The sequence below is a fragment of the Micromys minutus genome, assembly GCF_963924665.1.
Source record: "Micromys minutus genome assembly, chromosome: 22".
Lineage (NCBI taxonomy): Eukaryota > Metazoa > Chordata > Mammalia > Rodentia > Muridae > Micromys > Micromys minutus.
The window spans coordinates 36,883,029-36,901,374 of record NC_137957.1 but is presented as its reverse complement, the minus strand read 5'-3'; the positions used below and the strand labels follow the sequence as shown (position 1 = coordinate 36,901,374).

Sequence of the window (18,346 nt, the reverse complement as noted above, 5' to 3'; positions counted from 1 at the left end):
TCAGCTCCTGCTTTGCCGCCATCCCTTCCTCCCCTGGGTCTCACACAGGATGGCAAGTGTCACTGCGTTCTTCCCCAACCTCATGGCAGCTTTGGCAATTTTTTAAAAGAGAAAGTTGTCTGTTTCATTTTAGTTATTACTAGCATAAGTAACCCAAGTAGCTCTACATAGTTCTATTAGCACTGGGACTATAACAGTGTGTGAATTTATAAATACATAAACAAATGATAGATAAGAAAAAGGAAATGTGTAATACACAGCAGACTGATAAATGTACAGAAAGAGCAAAAATAATCCAGTGGTGGGGGAATTACAAGACAATGAAAAATACCATGAGAGACAGAGAATACAGGAGTCAGAACCAAGATATATGGTGAGTTAGTGATAAGGTCTACAAATAATTCAGTCAAATTTATGGCAAAAAAAAAAGTGTTATCCTCAGATCCCGCGGTCCCATACTTGTGTAGGCCTGCAGTCAGCTGCTTCTTTCCCTGGCAGGTCTTTAATTAAAAAAAACATAACATGACCTCACTTTCATAAAATACATCCACAAATTAAATAAAATCTTAATCAAGGTGAAAACATTCTAAAGATAAAAGGCAGTCTCACAGTCTTTTCAATTTTGTACTCATATATGAATTCATATTCTGTACACTATGATCTGTATTTTGCTCTTTCTTTTGGACAAGTATGACCCAGATAACAGAATGCTTGAACGGGTCAAGAGTATTCTATTGTATGCACACACCATAGTTTTTTTCTGTTCTAGTGATATTTTACACTTGAGTATGTAATGTAAACATGATAGTCCTTAGGAATTTCACTTTAAGTGGGACAGAGGCTCATGCTTATATTACTAAGTCAGGTTGTACTATTACCGTCCTCACACCAGTAGTCACAAAGGGACTGTATTTTCACAGCCCTGTCAATATTGGTAAGCAAAAGAGATGTTTGGAAGGTGGACATTTCATTTGTTAGCTGGGTATTTTTCTTGGAGAATGTCATGATATATTTGGACAGTTTTCTCTTTTGAGTCCAACTCCTACCCCAGTAGCTAGAGTAGGGATTACAGGCAAGCACCACTTCTCTTTTGTAGATTTTTATTAGCTTAGGTGTTGAAATTTATAATTGATTTGTAAGAGTTGTATGTTCAGAAATATTTTTCTATGGTTCACTATTTTCAACTTTGTGGGCGTATTACAATCTTTGTTATTTCTTGTAGTGTATTTCATATTTGGAAAAGGTCTTTCTAACCTCAAGGTTATCAATATATTCATCATAATTTTCTATTTTAAAATATTACTATTTTTACTGTGTCTTTATGTGTATAGGTGTACATGAGTTCATGTGCTCTCGGGTATACATGAGGTCAAAGGTGTCGGATCCCTGGGAGCTGTAGTTACAGGCCGATTAGAGCAGCAGGGACCTGGGTTCTGGAACAAGTGTTCATCTAGCAGTTACTCTTATGTGAGAAATAAAGCTTTTCTTCAAGCGCTAGTCATGTCTCCAGTCTTCTCATTGTCCAGTGATTTTTTTAAACTGATACTTTCATTGGTTACGAATGACTTGGTTTGATTTCATGATCTGGGGAAACCGTAAAACATAATTGAATTTACAGAACTAGGGGTTAAGATAATCTATTAAAATGCCACGGCTCTTGATATAGGAGTGTTCAGCAAATTGTTACTGTCAATGTCACACGCACAGGACTTCTGCTTTCTCTATTCTGATTGTGAATGTCTCCCACGTATCTCCTTTATATAACCTACCTAAAATAGTATGCACCCCCATTTCAAGAAAAATGTGACAGCTTGGTTACCATTCTACCCAGAGGCTGGATATGGTCAGGGCAAACATAAGCTGTGTTTCACAATGCACTGTCAAGACACACAATAAGGAAGCACTCAGCAAGCATGGGTATAGACGGGACGCCTGTTTCTCCCAACGCCTACCTTGAAATGGCGAAAACCTAGTTGATTTCAGCCTTTAGGTCACAAACATCAAAGCTGTCACCAAGTGTAAAATTAGTTTGCAGTCTGGAGAACAGGAGCTCCCCGTTATCCCCCTAAGAGTAGGCGGGCCTACAGGATGAGACTGGGGCAGGAAGGAGGTCCTGACCTGACTTCCCTGGTGGTAAGCTGGGGCGACTCCGCACTCGCAGGCTGACTGAGTGCGGGAGCCCGAAAATCCGCCCAGCGGGCACCATAGACAGGCGGCCGGGGACAGAGGTGGCGGCGGCCAAGAGCACCGTCCAAGCTCTCAGAGAAGCAAGTGTGACAAGGGCAGAGAGTCCCTCAACCCAACGGTGAGGTGAGGTCTGCGGGCTTTGGTGTGGCCCACAGGGACCTCGCAGAGTGGCATCCGCACTTTTCCCGCAGTAGCTGCGGCTGCCCGCGCAACCGTCGCCAGCCTCCCACACCAACGGCTCCGGCCCTGGGGCGGCGCGCGCGGCCGATGACGTAGCACGGGGGCGGGACTTCCTGCCGCGCGCGCCGCCGCGGCTCGGGACGAGGTCCGCTCGGGAGTGGCGGGCGGCGGGCTGAGGGGGCGGCGTGTCTGCCGAGGAGGCCGGGCCGCGGAGGAGGAGCCGGGCTCGCAGCCGCCGCCCTCTCCGGCCATCCGAGTTTCCCGGGCTACCTCAACCTTCCCCAGGCGTGGGTGCCCTCGAGTCCAACCCGGCTCGTCGGCTCGTCTCCACCTCCACGGCGGGAGCGGCCGCCTGGACCGCTCCAGGCGTGGAGGGCTGGGCCGACACCCCAGCCGGTGGGACCGTCTGGACCCCCTCGGCCCCAATGCCTGGGCGAGCGGAGCGGAGTGGGTGGCGGTGGTCGGAACTGTGCCGGAGGCCCCCGGGGACGAGCGTGGCTGCAGTGCTCGGACAAGCTTCAGGGACCGAGTGTGAGTTTGGTAAGTCACCTTTCTTTTCAGACATGCTGGGCGTCTGCTTGGAATCCTGCAGCACTCCTCCTCCGCGCCCGCCCTTGAACCCCGGTTTTGTTTCCTGGTGAAGTAGTGGAAGGAAGCGCGTGTTAGGAAGGCAGGCCCCGAGATAAGTTCTGGATGCAGGTTTTATTTATTTATTTATTTATTTATTTATTTATTTATTTATTTATTTATTTATTTTAAAGCATGTGAAACTCCTTTCCCGGCTCTTTGGTGCACTGCGGCGCGGTAGCCAGCGGAGTGATGGGGTTTAATCAAAGCACCTCCAGTTTAATTTGTGGTGGAGAAGCTACGCTGTCATCATTTTTCTTGTCCTTAAAGATAGTTGTAGCAATGATGTTGCTGTGTAGCAATGCGGATGTTGCTGTGACTTTTAAAAAAATGCCCTAAAGGGCATTTAAGTGTCTTTAAGTCTTTGCTTACCTTTTAGTTACCAGGCACTTCCTTTTCAAAGATGTTGAGGATAAGAATAAATTTGTTCCGAATTTTTAAAACATGTAGTGATTTCATAACATGCTCAGGCTGTTAGTATAAAGTACTGAACTGAGATCTAAAGAGCTGAGTAGGTTGTTAAAGCTGTGCTTCTGTTACCAAGCAACATCATCGTAAACAAGTCCAATATTTAACTAGAACATAAGTAAATGTGGCCTGTTAATCTGAGTTTGGATTATGCTTTTAGCTTATGTGTGGTTACTTTTGTATTCAGATTTGATTTCAAATCAGTTTTATTTAGAATTACCAGAATGCTTTGATTTTTCTGTTGTCACACAAGACTCTTTGAAGAGATGGAAAGGGATTTGAGTTCTTTTTGGTTGTTATTTATCCCAGAGTACGCTGGGTGTTTCTTTTCTAATAAGATAAAGTTTGCAGGCTGTGTTTAATAATATTCTCAAAATAGCAAGATGATAGCAATTTAAGTTACATACATTTGAGAGACTGCAAAATGGTACAAGTTTTTAAGCCTTGGTCTCCACTTGTTGAACCTTAAATGATATAATTTGAGTGGCAAATTGAGTTTTTAATTTAATTTATTTTATTAAATATTCTATATGGTGGGAAGAGCATTTAAGACATAGTCTAGCTTTGTATCCCAGGCTTACTTTGAACTGGTAATTTCTCTGCTTCAACCTCCTGTTCCAGGACTGCTCCCAGGTATGGTTGAGGAGAAGGGTTTACTGTGGATGTCAAGGAGAGAACAGCCATAGGCATCAAGAAGGGTCTAGTCTGAAGATGGCCAACAGAACAGAGTGGGCCATGAGTGGAGGAGAGGGGGTGAGCAAGAAAGGAAAGAGGAGAAGAGGTTCAGGAGTAGAGGGTATAGCAGAATCAAGAGTCAAGAGAGTAAGCAATCAAGTTGACTGAGCTTAGGAAAGAGAAGCTGGGGGAGGGGAGCGAAGCTCAGGGGCTGGGGAGGTTCAGGGTAGGGGCCTGGGAGGGGTTAGGGGAAGGGTAAGCCAGCCAGTATGATTCTGTAGCAGGTACTTTTGAGTAGGGACTGAGGGAGCCTAGAGGCTAGCATAGACCTTGACATATTAATAGGCATCTGGGGTGTAGGTTAGTGGAACTGCCTGCTGTCCTTTTAGCTTGTAGGGACTGTCTTAAGTCCCTGAGGGAATGCTGGTTTTTGTCTAAATTCCAAACTTGGGGAAAGGAATTTCTTGGGATCTAACTGGGACCACAAGCCTGAATGATTGGCTTACATGATCTTTTTTGTTGTTTGCCTTTTTATTTTTTGTTGTTGTTTTAAGTTGAAGCTTGGTCTTGTAATTCTGCTCAGGCTGATCTGGAACCCACTATATCTTCCTCCTGGACTTTGAACATCTGGCAGTTCTTCTGGTTCAGTTTTCCCAGGGCTGAGACTACATGTGTGAAGCCACCATGACATCAGTTTGAAACTGTGATGAATGATGTCTTCGAAGTCAAACTATTAGCAATAGGAATTGGAACATCGGGTTTTTGCACTCTTACTAAAAATCTGTAGATTTCATTTTAGTTCTCACTTCCTGTGTCCTTCAAATGCTGAGGTTGACATTGTGAACCCATCTATGTAGGTGCTGAGACTTGTGGTATCTTCTGAGAGCAGCAGGGCCTCTTTAACTGCTGAGCCACCTCTCCAGTCCCTCCCCATTGCAACTGAGTTCTTAATTTACAGCAGCTTCTTCAAAATGGTCTCACCTTGGCTTTCCAAGCTCTTATTCAGTATGAAAAAGTGCCTTTGTCCAAACTGCTTCTTCTCCCATTACCCTTTAAACCTGTTTTCTCCTTCCTGTATCAGTCTTAATTTCTTTCTACCCTGCCCCAATTTTTTTCAAAACAAAACAAAACAAAACAAAAAAACCTAAACTAAATTACACCTTTTCTGTAAGGTTCAATTTAACCTTGACACTTGAAATTCTACAGTATGTATTTGTGAATCATATTTATTTGATACTTTGACTGGTCTTGTCTTCCTAACTAGATTAGCCTCTCTCCTGAGCATGTCCTTTGCTTTTTGGTTTTTAAACAGAGGTTGTTGAAGGGATGTTTCTTGGCTGACAAATGTTCATTTGAATCCCTGACTCTTCAAGTCAGAACATAGCAAAAACCACAAGATGGGAGATTAAGGAGTGGGGGAATCATTGGAGTCAAAAGGGAAGGGTTTTCCTAGAAAGTATGAATGAATATTTGAGAATTTCCCATGACATTAGCATCACTAAGAACTCCCTCCGGAATTCTGGCTCTCCTCCCATGGGGCATGGTGAGTTTGGACAATTTCCTGGTTCTTCCCTAGAAGAACCTTAGTTTTAAAATGTGAGTTCCTTTAATCTTGTTTCCTTTCCTCCTCTTGCATCCTCCTGATCTCCATTTCAGTTAACATCTTTCCATTCTGCATTTTGCTCAGTCAACACTTACTTTATAAGACTGTGTCAATCCTTTAATCTGCTTCTCCTAAATTAGCAATCCTCTGAAGTTCATTGCTTGCTTCTCTTCTGTCAGGACTACCCTTTCTGAATCACAGATAGATCACTGTCATGTCAAGTCTCGTGCTATTTCTTTTGTGTTTGAGCAATATTTTAGGAGGAGAGAAACCAAGGAAGCGAGAAAATGCCCCATTGTTGCTTTCTGTATTTTATGGTTTTAAGTACTTTAAGAATTAGAATTTAGAGCTGGGGGAACTCAAAATCTGATCTTTCCCTTTTTGGAAAGTACTTGTCATTCTCAAACTATGACTTTTAAAATTGTAGGTAACTTTAATAAGCTTGCCATAAATCCTATGTTTGATGCTCTTAGCAAAGAGTGACTTTAGGTGAAGGTATAATAAGAAGGGGAAGTTGGATATTGGAATATTTTTATAAATCTTCTTGGGTTCAGTATTAAGTGATCTTGCCAGCCTAGCTTCTAGTTGTTGCCCAGTAACACAGTTGCAATAAAACATAGCAACCACTGAAAACTATAGGGATTTTCAGGGCACAGTCCTAGCTCTAGTGTTCACGTTTATCTCTCTCATCTACATTACATTTTAGTTTACATCAGACAGTATTAAAGAGCATACAGTATATGATCTTTAATATATTTTCAGGGTGCTGACATAAGTTCTTGTACATTATTTTTGAAAGACGCATTATAAATGTTTTGAATAATAGTGAATGAAAAGGATATCTGAAGACCGGATCAACCAAAAAGCTGTAGAAAAGTTATTATTAACATCAGTCTTCTCTACAGCTTATACTGTGTATGTTTAGCTAGCTTATATTGCTAGCTAAAAATGGAGTGAAGTTGAAATTTTTTTTTGTGACATCAGAGTTACATGGAAACCTTAGACCAGTAAACATAATTTCATAGATTGTGGTTTTGTGAGAAGAGAATCAGGTCCAGGAGACTAGCTTGAGTGGGTGCTTTTTTCCCTCTCCACTTAACACAGGTTAGAATCATCTGGAAGGAGGGAACCTCAATTGAGGAATTGCTTACATCAGATTGGGCTGTAGGCAAACCCTATAGGGCATTTTCTTGATTAGTGATTGATATGGGAGGGCCCAGCCTACTGTGGGTGGTGCTTCCCCTAGGAATGTACTGAGCAAGCCAGGAGAAGCAAGCCAACAATACCAACCAACCAGAGCTCCCAGGGACTAAACCACTGTCCAAAGACCCATGGTTCCAGCTGCACATGTAGCACAGGATGACCTTGTTGGGCATAAATGGGAGGAGAAGCCCTTGGTCCTGCCAAGGCTTGATACCGCAGTGTAGGAAAATGCCAGGGTGGGGAGGCGGGAAGGCTTGGGTGGGGGAGCACCCTCATAGAAGCAGGGGAAGGAGGGATGGGATAGGGAGTATGGAGGGGAAACTGGGAAAGGGGATAACATTTGAAATGTAAATAAAATATATCAAATTGAAAAAGAAAGAAATGGACAAGCTAAGATAGTAAGTTTCATAATCTATCTTTATCTGTTTTTTCATTTGAAAAAAAAAACTCTTTAAATACTTCTTTGAGAAATTGTATGCAACTTATATATTTTTGCTGTTAATTGGTTTAGTCGGTCATTTGAATTTTTTTTACATGTCCTGCACTATATTAGACGCTGGGGAAATGGAGAGTAAGATTGGGCTGTCTTAAGTGCCGTATTTTCTGCCATCTTAGGCACCATATTGTCTGCTGGGGAAATGGATGAAGTAATCTGTGACTTAACACAGTGTAAGGTATGAGGATAAATATGAACATTGGGACACGTAGGCAAGAGACCTGATAGATATCTACAAATAGAATACACTCTAATTTAGTTAAGTATAACTTGAGGGTGAATATGGATACATTCAACTTGGACTGGAAGGAGTTAAGTCAGCGAATACTATGGAGAAAAAGTTTTGGGGAGACGGAATCAGGAGTCACTAGCAATAGTGGTACTAAAGATTTTGGATATAACTAATAGGGAAATGTGTGGAATTGGAAAGGCTAAAAACCTGCATGCAGTGTGTAGATAAGACAGTAATGAGGAGAAATAGGGTCAGATCTTTGAAGCCAAAGAAATCACTATTTACTGATTGAAGTTGTTGCTCAAGAAATATTGACACTGTTGCACAATCTGAGCATGCTAATGAAGACAATTAAGCCTCTGGTTAGCAGTAACTGCAGAGGGAAGAGTTACCAGCTACTTAGCTTTTCAGAAAAGTTACTTAATTTTGTTGTTGTTATTACTGCTTTTATGTGGAAAATGTTTCTAAACAGTATTCCTAAACAATTGTATAGTATCAAAGAAAGCATGTTACAGTGGACATTAATGCTATGCTGTTTTTCATTCATTCTAATGTTAGAAACTTTTGTGATACATGTACCCTTTCTTTTTCTCTCCTTTTATACTTATTTATCCTTCAAGATCGATCAGGAAGTTGGAGAGATGACTTAGTGGTTAAGAGCATGTGTTACTCTTGTAGAGGACCTGGGTTTGATTTCCAGCACCCACATGGTTCACAACCATTAAGAACAACAGTTTCAGGGGATGTGATGCCCACTTCTGACTGTAAGGGTCAGCATGCACGTGGTACACATACATATATACATACAGGCACAATGCACTCACATATAATAAGATATATAAATCTAATTAAAAAATTTTGCCTTTTTTACATGGATGATATTCCATATTTTCTATGAGGGACATGTTGAAGTATCCCTTTTAAAATATGTATCACTAAATACATATCTATTATGTGGTATATTATATATTATATATATATTATATACTATATATTATTGTAAAATTCTTTTTATGTTCCGAATATTTAAAAAAACTAGAGATCATTTGCAAAGAATTATATGACTTCATATCTTTTCTAGTATATTTTGAAGTGCAAATGTTTTCAATGAAGTCCAGTTGATTTGTGTGTGTTTCTGTGTATACTATTCTTTGTTATATATAAAGATTATTTTTGGAGGAATCTAATGCTAGATTACCAAGATTCTCTGTGTGGGTTTTCTTTTCATCTTTCATTTACATCTAGGATCTATAATTATGTATAATATTAAGGTTCAAGCTTTTTTTTCTTTTTATTAATGTGGCTATCATATTTCCTAGTATCATTTAAGAGACTATTCTTTTTCTTTAAGTGGTCTTGACATCTTTGTAAAAATAGCAGTTGAAGAAACAGCAATGTAAATATTTATTTTTAAACTTTGAATTCTGTTTAAAATTTCTGTTAATAATTATCCCTATTCCTTTTCTAATACAATACTCTAGAGCATTTCAGGTTCTTTTTATTACCATAGAAAAATTAAGGTTCTGAGATTTGAAAGGATTTTTCAGAAAAAAAGCACTAACTTAATGAAATTGAATCTTAATCTATCAATATATAGTATGTATATGTTTAATTAGATCTTTGATTTCTCTCAGCATTTTTTCAAATTTTAGTGTAAAACCATATGCCTTTGTTATGGGTTTTCTTCCTTTTTTTTCCTTTTTCTTTTTTCTTTTGGAGATAGTTACTCTCTGTAGTCCCAGGTGTCCCAGAACATCCCATAGACCAGTGGTTCTCAACCTGTGGTTGCAATCCCGTAGAGAGGGGGAGGAGGGAAAAGCGTTGTAACCACTCTTTCACAGGGTCTCCTAAGACCGTCAGAACACCCAGATGTTTACATTACAGTTCATAACAGTAGCACAATTACGGTTATGAAGTAGCAATAAAAATAATTTTCTGGCTGGGGGCTAGCACAACATGAGGAACTGTATTAAAGGGTCCCAGCATGAGGAAGGTTGAGAACCACTGGCTTAGACTATGCTGGCCTTGAACTCAAAGAGGTATTCTGAATATTTGAGATTAAAGTCATTTTCTACTACACTCAGCCTGTTATATTTTTTCTAAAGAAATTTGTTATTGTTGATGCTCTTGTAAAAGGAATGTTCTTCATTTGATATTCATACTGTTCATGGCTAATATAGAGAAATATATATAGTCATCCCTTGGATATGGCTTTCATGTAGAGGACCAAGTCTCTGAATGAAAAGAATTACAACTTTCTCTCCAGTCTGTTATTCATTCACTCACAATTGCCTTAAGTTATGGTATAGATTCTCCAATAAGATGTTGCATAGAAATGTTGAAAGTGCATTGTTTCTGTTCTTAAGGGAAAAACATGCACATTCTTACTGTACAGTGTGACAGTAACTAGTTTAGCCCTATACTTTTCCATAGATACTTTATCAAACTGAAGAATTTCCTATTCCTAGTTTAAGTTGTTTTGTAGTTTGTTCGTGTACACACATTTGTGAGTGTACACACTCATGTCACAGTGCAGGGGTAGAGGCTTAGGAGACACCTGTGTGGAACAGGTTCTTCACCTTTACATGGCTTCCAGGGAGGAGGAACCTTCATCACAGGTTTGTGTGGCAAACACTTTTACTCGATGAGTCTTCTTGATGTCCTTAATTAAGGTTTTTAATGATGATAGGTGTGTGTGATTTTCCCCAGGGTTTTTTTTTTTTTTTTTTTTTTTTTACCTTCATCCAGTGAGACAATATCTGTTTTTAAGTTTTTATTCTGTTATTATCATTTATTAACTGCCTTTGGAGAGTAAACTATTATTCCTGGATAAATCCAATTTGGTCTAATAAAAAATCTTTATTGTTTAATACAGTTTGTATTCATTTTGTTAAGGAATTTTGCATCTGTGTTTATGAGGGATATTGGGTCTGTTGATTTTTTGATACTCTTTACCTGGCTTTGCTTTTAGGATAACACCATACTTAGAATACATTTTCTCTTATTTTTCTGAATACTTTCCAAAGGAACACTAATCATTTTGTATAGTTAGTAGGTCTTACCAGTGAAAGTATATACATCTAGGTTTTTCTTTGTGGGTGAATAAAAAAAGAAATCAAAAGGAAGAAACGGGCTCCTAGGTGGAGGAGAAAATTTATTATAGATGTGTGGGAGAGCATAAGCAGAGGCAGACACATCTGGGAGAGTCATGACCCAGAACCATATGGGAGAGGGGGAGGGGAAGGGAGAGAAAAGACCAAGTATAGCAGCTAGGAGGCCAAAGGAGCAAAAGAGGAGGGTAACCAAAATGTCTGGATTTTATAATGAAGAGCCTCTCAGGGATGGGCAGCCCAGTCCCTGGGCTGGAGAATTTAGGGTAGAGGGAAGGGAGTGCCAGCCATACCCTATAACAGGTAGGGCCTCTGGGTTCTCAGAACCTAGAGGCCAGGTCTGCTTTGATATATTAAATGGGTCTATCAGCCTGCCTACTCAGGATATGAAACTTAACTGTGGGGAGCTTTAAAATTGTTTAGTCTTTCCACTTGGTGTGAGTCTAGTCAGATTTTCCATTTTAGTATTCAGAGTTTTAAAATTTAATTATCTGAGGGATTACTTTATGTAAGTTGTGTAAATTTGTTGACTATATAACTTAATTTTCCCTGTTTCCCTTTCCCCCTTAATAAAATCTTAAATAAAACCTCTTGGGACTGAAGAGATGGCTTTGGGTTAAGAGAGATTGCTGTTCTTTCAGAGAATTGGAGTTTGGTTCCAGCCACCAATGTCAGGTCAGATAGCCCACACTAGGGAATCTAATGCATCCTTGGGCACCTGCACTTATGTGTACATACTTCAGACATAGACATATTTGAAAATAAAGTCTTAAATAATAACCTCCCAAATTATTGAGATTGGTACGTTTTTTTCCTTTCTTGATTTTGATAATTTGTATATCTTATATTTTATTATCAGTTTGTCATTTAAAATAATCAACTTGGAAAAAGGTTTGCTTATTTATATATTTTATGTATATGGGTGTTTAATTTACATGTTGTACCTGAATACCAGAAGAGGGCATTTGATCCCATGGGATTGTGGTTATAGACAGTTGTGAGCTGCCATATAGGTGCTGGGAATTAAGTTCAAAACCTGGAAGGATAGTCAGTGATCTTAACTGCTGAGCCATCTCTCCAGCCCCAGTACCCACTTTTTAAAAGCTCTACTTCTTGTGAGTTACCTAAGAGAGAAACATAAGCTTAAGCAGAGGACCAGGTACCAGAGTGAAACTCATCTGGCCAGCTGCAGCTGCTGGGAGTCACCAGTCCTACTTTTCTTCATTTAGGAGATACCCTTTCAAAGGGTGCTAATCTGCTCCTCTTCCTTAGCCGCAGTTAACATTGTTCATGACCAGATGCCTTTTGTGGCCTTGGCCCCTCCCAAACCTCTCACCCAATTATGTAATGTTAAGGCTTGGAAACCTCCACTATTTTTTTCCTTTAAAAACCCCTTCTAGATCTGGTGGACAATCCCCTAACCTGCTGCACCAGAAGGTTTGAGTTCCAAGCTTGAATAAACCCTTATGTGAATTGCATCGGAGTCAAGTCCTGGTAGTCTATGGGGGTCTTGAGATCTTGTCATAACGCTTGGATGTGAAGTTTTGGAGATCCTGGAACTGGAGTTAAAATTGGTTGTGAGCTGCCATGTGGGTGCTAGGAACCAAAACTAGGTCTTTGCAAGAACAGCAAGTGTTCTTAACCACTGAGCTATTTTTTCATAAATATACCCCAAATCCAGCTTTTAAAAACATTCCTTGGGAATGAATCAAGACTTTGCATGTGATAGGCAAGAGCTCTATCACTGAACCACACCTGTGGATATGAAAAAAAATTATTTTGAGATAAACTTTTGCCTAATTGTCCAGGGTGGCCTTCAATTTGTAATTCTCCTGAGAAGTGGGATTATAGGTATGCACTATCATGGCTAAGTCCATTCTATATTTCTTTCTCTAATTTCAGATTCTTCAGCTTTTATTTAGATGATGTTTTTCTTCCTGCTTGCTTTTTATTGTTGTTGTTTGTACTAAAAATTGCATTCATATAGCCTTGTGCATGCTTAGGTAAGTGCTTTGTCATTAACAGCTCCAGACTCTTGAGTGCTGGTGTAACAGGCATTTGTGTACTAATATCATTGTGTGAGTGTGTCAAGAGTGTGGAGGTATAGAGGTGTGTGGGTGCTGGACATCAATATGTTCTCTTCTAGTGAGATCTTCACCCCTGTGTATTTTAGCCTAAATACTGTTAGAGCTTCATTATGCACATTTTGAGGTATGCTATATTTTGTATCATTTGTTTTAAGTATGAGTATAAGGGTTGGGATGTAGCTAAACTGGTAGAGTGCTTGGCTAACATGAATGGAACTCTGGCTTCAGTCTTTAGCTTTGTGGGTTGGTACATGCCTGTGATCTCCACATTAAGGATGTGGAGGCAAGAGGATCAAATTCAAGGGTATCTTACGGTATAGAACAAACTAAAGGCCAGCTTGGGCTTTGTGAGACCCAAACAAACAACAACAACAATCTCTAAAATACACTAAGATTTTTTTTTTTTTTTTTTTTTTTTTTTACCTTGTGGCTGTGTGCATGCTCAGATTTCAGCACCTGTGAGGCAGAGGTAGCCTGAGTCCAAGGCCAGCCTAGTTTCTGTGTGTTCCAGAATAGTGAGGCCTACACAGAGAAACTGTCTTAAAAAATAATTCTTTTACTTTGTAGGTTATTTTCTTTTGATGCCTGTGTTAGAAGCATGTTGATTACTAGTAATTGAGGGTTTAAAAAATAATTCCATGTTTAGTTTTTTTTTCTAAAAAATATATTTTATGCCTCTATGTATGTATGTTTGTGTGTGAGTGTTAATCCCTTGGAACTGGATTTAGGGACAGTTGTGAACTTCCATGTGGGTACTAGGGATTATGATTGTGTATGTGTGCATGTGTTTTTATGTTGTTTATATGTAGGTCAGAGATTGATGACCAGTGTCTTCCTTAATAGCTTTCCGCCTTTTTTTTTTTTTTTAAAGATAGAGTCTTTTACTGAACAGAGTTCACCAATTTAGATAGACTGCCTGTCCAGCAAGCTCCAGGGATTCTTCTTTCTCCATGTCCGGATTACAGGTGTTCATCATGTACCTGGCTTTTTATGTGGATGCTTGGGATCTGCCCTTATGCTTACATGATTAGCACTTTCTGTTCTCTATCTTAAACTAGTTTTGTGGTTCATTCTGGAGAATGTTCCTGTGTATTCCTAAAATGCATATTGGGTATGGTAACGTAAACCTGTAATCCCAGCACTTAGGAAACTGAAGCAAGAGGCTCACAAATAGAAGATCCTCTGGTATATATAATGAGTTCTTGGCTAGCCTTATTCAGTAGTAAGAGTCTGTTGTAAAATTTATCTGTATATTTTTTTTAGTGGAATAGTCTTTGGGTGGAATATTCTGTCAGTTACAGTCATGGTAATTAATAAGGTCAGTCATCTCCTATGTTCTTAAATTTCTTTTTTTCTTACTTTGGCATTCATTGCAGTCTTTTTAATTGTTTTATTTCTCCCTTTATTCTATAATGAGGTTTTGTGAGATACATAAACATTTGTCATATGTGGTATATTGATCCTTTTGTCATTATTAAATATTATTAGTATAGAATATAATATTGCTTGTCTTCTATAGCTATTCTAGCTTTCTTATGATTACTATTTGCATGCCTTAAATTTTTCTTGTCCCATTTTTTTTAACCTGTTTATGTCTTTGAATCAAATAAATATTTCATAAACAACACATAGTTGTAGAAAAACTAAACCAGTTTAGCATTCTCTATCCTTGGAGTTTATTAATGTTTAGCACAATTGTTGATATTATACATTTATTCCATTTTTAAGTTTTCTGCTTGTTTCATTTTCCTTTCAATAAGTTTGAAATATTGCCTTTCAAAATTTGTTTTTTTTAAACTGTATTTTTATAATGGTTTTTCTAGAAGTTACAATATGTATTTTATTATAGTAATCTGTTTCAGAATAATACTAAATTCTGTTAAATTACACAACATTCCTCAGATTTAGCTCTTCTTATACTATTGTCATACATATATATTATAGTTACATATATTATAAGCCTAGCCATACAGTGTTATTATAGCCATTCCTTTATGTAATTTAATGTCTTAAAGTGACATACTCTACTACTGTACCTAGGTGTATTTATTTTTAAGGTTGGTTTCTTGGATCTTTATAGCTTTGTATTCAAACAATAAATTAGCTTGATGTGTTCAAACTGACCTATGAGTAGACCTGTGTGTGGCAAGGGTGCATTTAAATACAGTCTATTTTCCAAGTTAGTCTTGGCTTTACTTTTCACTAGTGTTCTTGATTCTCTCTCTGTGTGTGCAGCTCTTCTGGATTGTAGGTGACCTATGCCTGGGTCTTTGGTCTATATATTGATAGTTTTTGTCCTATCTGGGTTAGTAGACATATTATCAAATCCTTATGGTTCTCTTTAATTTCTAGACCTTTGTAAAATCCCTACTTGGTTCTTTGCTTGCCCTAAAGAGGCTCCTAATCTGAGGCTATGGGAGCTCTTGTCCCTCTTGGCTTGTCATAGAGATTTCCACTTTAATTGACAATGCATCAAAAAGCAGATTATCTTTAAATAATGCTGAAAGTATTTTCACTGTTATGCTCTGAACTCTTTCACTGATCTGTCATTCATTCTAAGTAAGGCATTTGGAACAACCAAACGTAAGAATACTGTGGACTCGGTTTATTCAGACTGTGTGGTAAATTTTGGTTGGGTTCCAGAACACAGAAATGGCTGGGGTTTGGCTGGTTTTGTAAAAGGATTTGTAGCTTTATTCCATTATGTTGGAAGTAGGAAAGCTGTGTGACTATGACTGAAATTCTTTGGAGAATAAAACTTACTTTGTACTTACTTTATATGTACTTACTTACTCAAAATTCTTTGGTCACTTCAGATATATGTGTTGAGCTTGTTTCTTGATTTTTCTCAACTATCAATTGGATGTGTTGCTTGGATTTGTTTATTTTATAATTTTTTAAAAATTAAAATGCAGTTATATTATCTCCTTTTTTTTTCTCTTTTTCCCTTCCAGTTCTGCCTGTGTAACCTTTCCCCTCGTTCCATCTCAAAATCATGGTCTTCTTTTCTTTGTTGCTTTTACGTGTGTTTCTTGGATTTTTTATATAAATGCAATATGTTATCCTATTTTTATCGAATATGTTTTCACTGCATAATTATTTTGACGTTTATGTACTTCTTATTCTTGAGTGATATCCCATTATATAAATAATACAATTTGTCTGTTTACCTTGTGATGGATTTGTGTTTAACTTTCAAAGCTGTTCTGAATAGTTGTGTAAATTTTTTATAGGAATGTATGTTTTCATTTCTTAAGTGTGAATACCTATAAATGTATTGGCAGGATTATATAGCAAGATTAGGGTATTTGTTCATTTATGCATGTGCACACGTGTGTCTGTTGGTGTGTGCATGTATGTGAGTGAGTATATGGTGAGATAAGAGATCAACTTCTGGATCATCCCTTAAGACCATTTCTCATTGGTCTAGTGTTCATATAGGATTATATTTTGGTGTTATAGGTCAAAAAATCTTTATGTTAAATTTGAGTCCATTTTGTGTGAATTAGTTTGTTATATATCAAACAAAAGTAAAAGAATAAATAGCGAATATTAGAGAGAACTAGCAGATAGACAGCAAAACATCAAACTGGGCGCTCACAGTTCCCACAGAGATGACTGGAGTAGCTTAACTGATAGATCAAACAAAACCTCACTAAATCGGTGACCTTTCCCACACTAGAAATTGACAGGGAAGTCCTGTCGAGGCAGTTATTTGGAGGTTGAGTACATGGGCAGAGCAGACCTTCCCCTTTGCCAAGGCTTCCAAACACAAATAGCAAGTATCAGATACGTATAAACAAATATCCAGCAGAAATCAACTGGAGAGACTGAGGAAATCCTGTTTCTTTCGTTTGTTTGTTTTTTTGTTTTCTCTCTATGGATGAGTTTCCCATGGCTGAACTTTGAAATTTCTGTTTTCACTGCAATATTAAAAAAAATAAAAAGCTAAATGTAAAGTATTTTATTTGTTTGGCAGTGGGGTGGGCAGCATTATGAAAAGAATGATTCAAATCAATAAATAGATAAGGGCTGGCAAAATGGCTTAGCAGGTACAAGTGTTAGACATCCAAGCCTGATGACCTCAGTTTGAACCTGGAACTCACATGAAAAGTTGGATATGGTATGCATCTGTAATCTCAGCACTCCTATGGGAAATGAAGGGTGCAAATGAGAATTGCCCAGACACTTACAGACTGGATAGATAGCCTAGAGTACACAGTGCAAAAACAGAAAAAAGACAGACCTTGCCACAACGTGGAAGGCAGGAACAAATTACTGGCTTTATCTAGCACACACAGCCTTGACTTAAATAAATAATAAATGCTTAAAGAAAATCAGCAGATGAAGATGAATCAGCAGTAGTGATATTTTGCTGCAAATAGGAGTTGAGGATAAGTTATGAACTACAAAATGAGAGAATTGATTTATAAGAGAAAACAGCTAGAAAATTTGAAGCTAATGAGTTGATTTAGGGAGCAAATTCTTTTTTTATCCATTCTAGGTTCATGGCTGAGGCCTTCCCTCCATACCAAAAGGGACCATAACAAATCAAAAATATACATGTTTGTCCCTTCCCCCTTTATGAATCTAGGGGATTGAACCTAGAGCTCCATGATAGGCAAGAAGTGTACCAACAAGCTGTATTCCCAAGCCCATGTATTCCCATGTAACCCTTTATGTGACATGAAACCTTGAGAAATGAAGAGTGAAATTAAACAAGGAGACCATGTGTTTATATAGTTATGCAGGAGAAGTGTGATTGAAGGACAAGGTGTATTCTAATGGCAGGAAACCAAGAGGGATTTGGTAAGGTTCCTTAGCTCAGGTTCTTGATGCCTCTGTCCTCAGTCTTCCATCCAGGTCTAGGCAGGATCCCTGTTGAATGAGGGCCTTATGACCTACTTACAGGAAGGTCAGATAGTTGTTTTCTCCAGTCTTAGTTAATTTTTTGTTGCTGTGAAAAGACACAATGACCAAAAGCTACTTATGGAAGAGTTTCTTTGGCTTATAGTTCCAGAGGGCTAAGAGTCACAGCAGGGAGGCATGGTGGCAGCAGCAGCAGGAAGCTGAGAGATCACATTCTAACCTGAAGTGGGGAGCAGAGAGAACAAACTGGAATTAGGGCAAGGGTACAAACTCTTTAAAACCCGTGCCCAGTAAAACACTTCCTCAGTAGGATTGTACCACCTAAACCTTTCCAAACAGCACCACCCCCCTGTGGGAATACCCAAGCTCATGGAGACATTTCTCTTTCAAACAATAATCCAGAAGAGTATGTGGGGAAAATGGTGTGCGAGGTGGTCATAAACCTCTTGACTTCTGCTGTTTCAAAGTACAGTGTTTTGCAGTAGTGAGTTACTGAGTCCCATCATTAAGCTTCCATTGTAGATGGCCCATATGAATTGAGCTGAAGGTATGTCTTAAAGAAGACATTTAGGAACTTGGGTGTATACTATGAGAGGAGAAGTTGAACTT

The 18,346-nt window shown here is 38.6% G+C and overlaps 1 protein-coding gene across 2 annotated transcripts in view; it reads left to right on the top strand.

The window, feature by feature from the left end:
- Positions 1–2,540: 2,540 nt before the first annotated feature.
- The window catches only part of CEP83 (centrosomal protein 83), a 112,122-nt gene continuing 96,316 nt past the window's right edge, over positions 2,541–18,346 (top strand). For both annotated transcript variants that reach the window (XM_080935177.1, XM_080935178.1), the window contains exon 1: positions 2,541–2,907. The gene's annotated coding sequence lies outside the window, so the exon portion shown is untranslated. The remainder of the gene's footprint in view (positions 2,908–18,346) is intronic.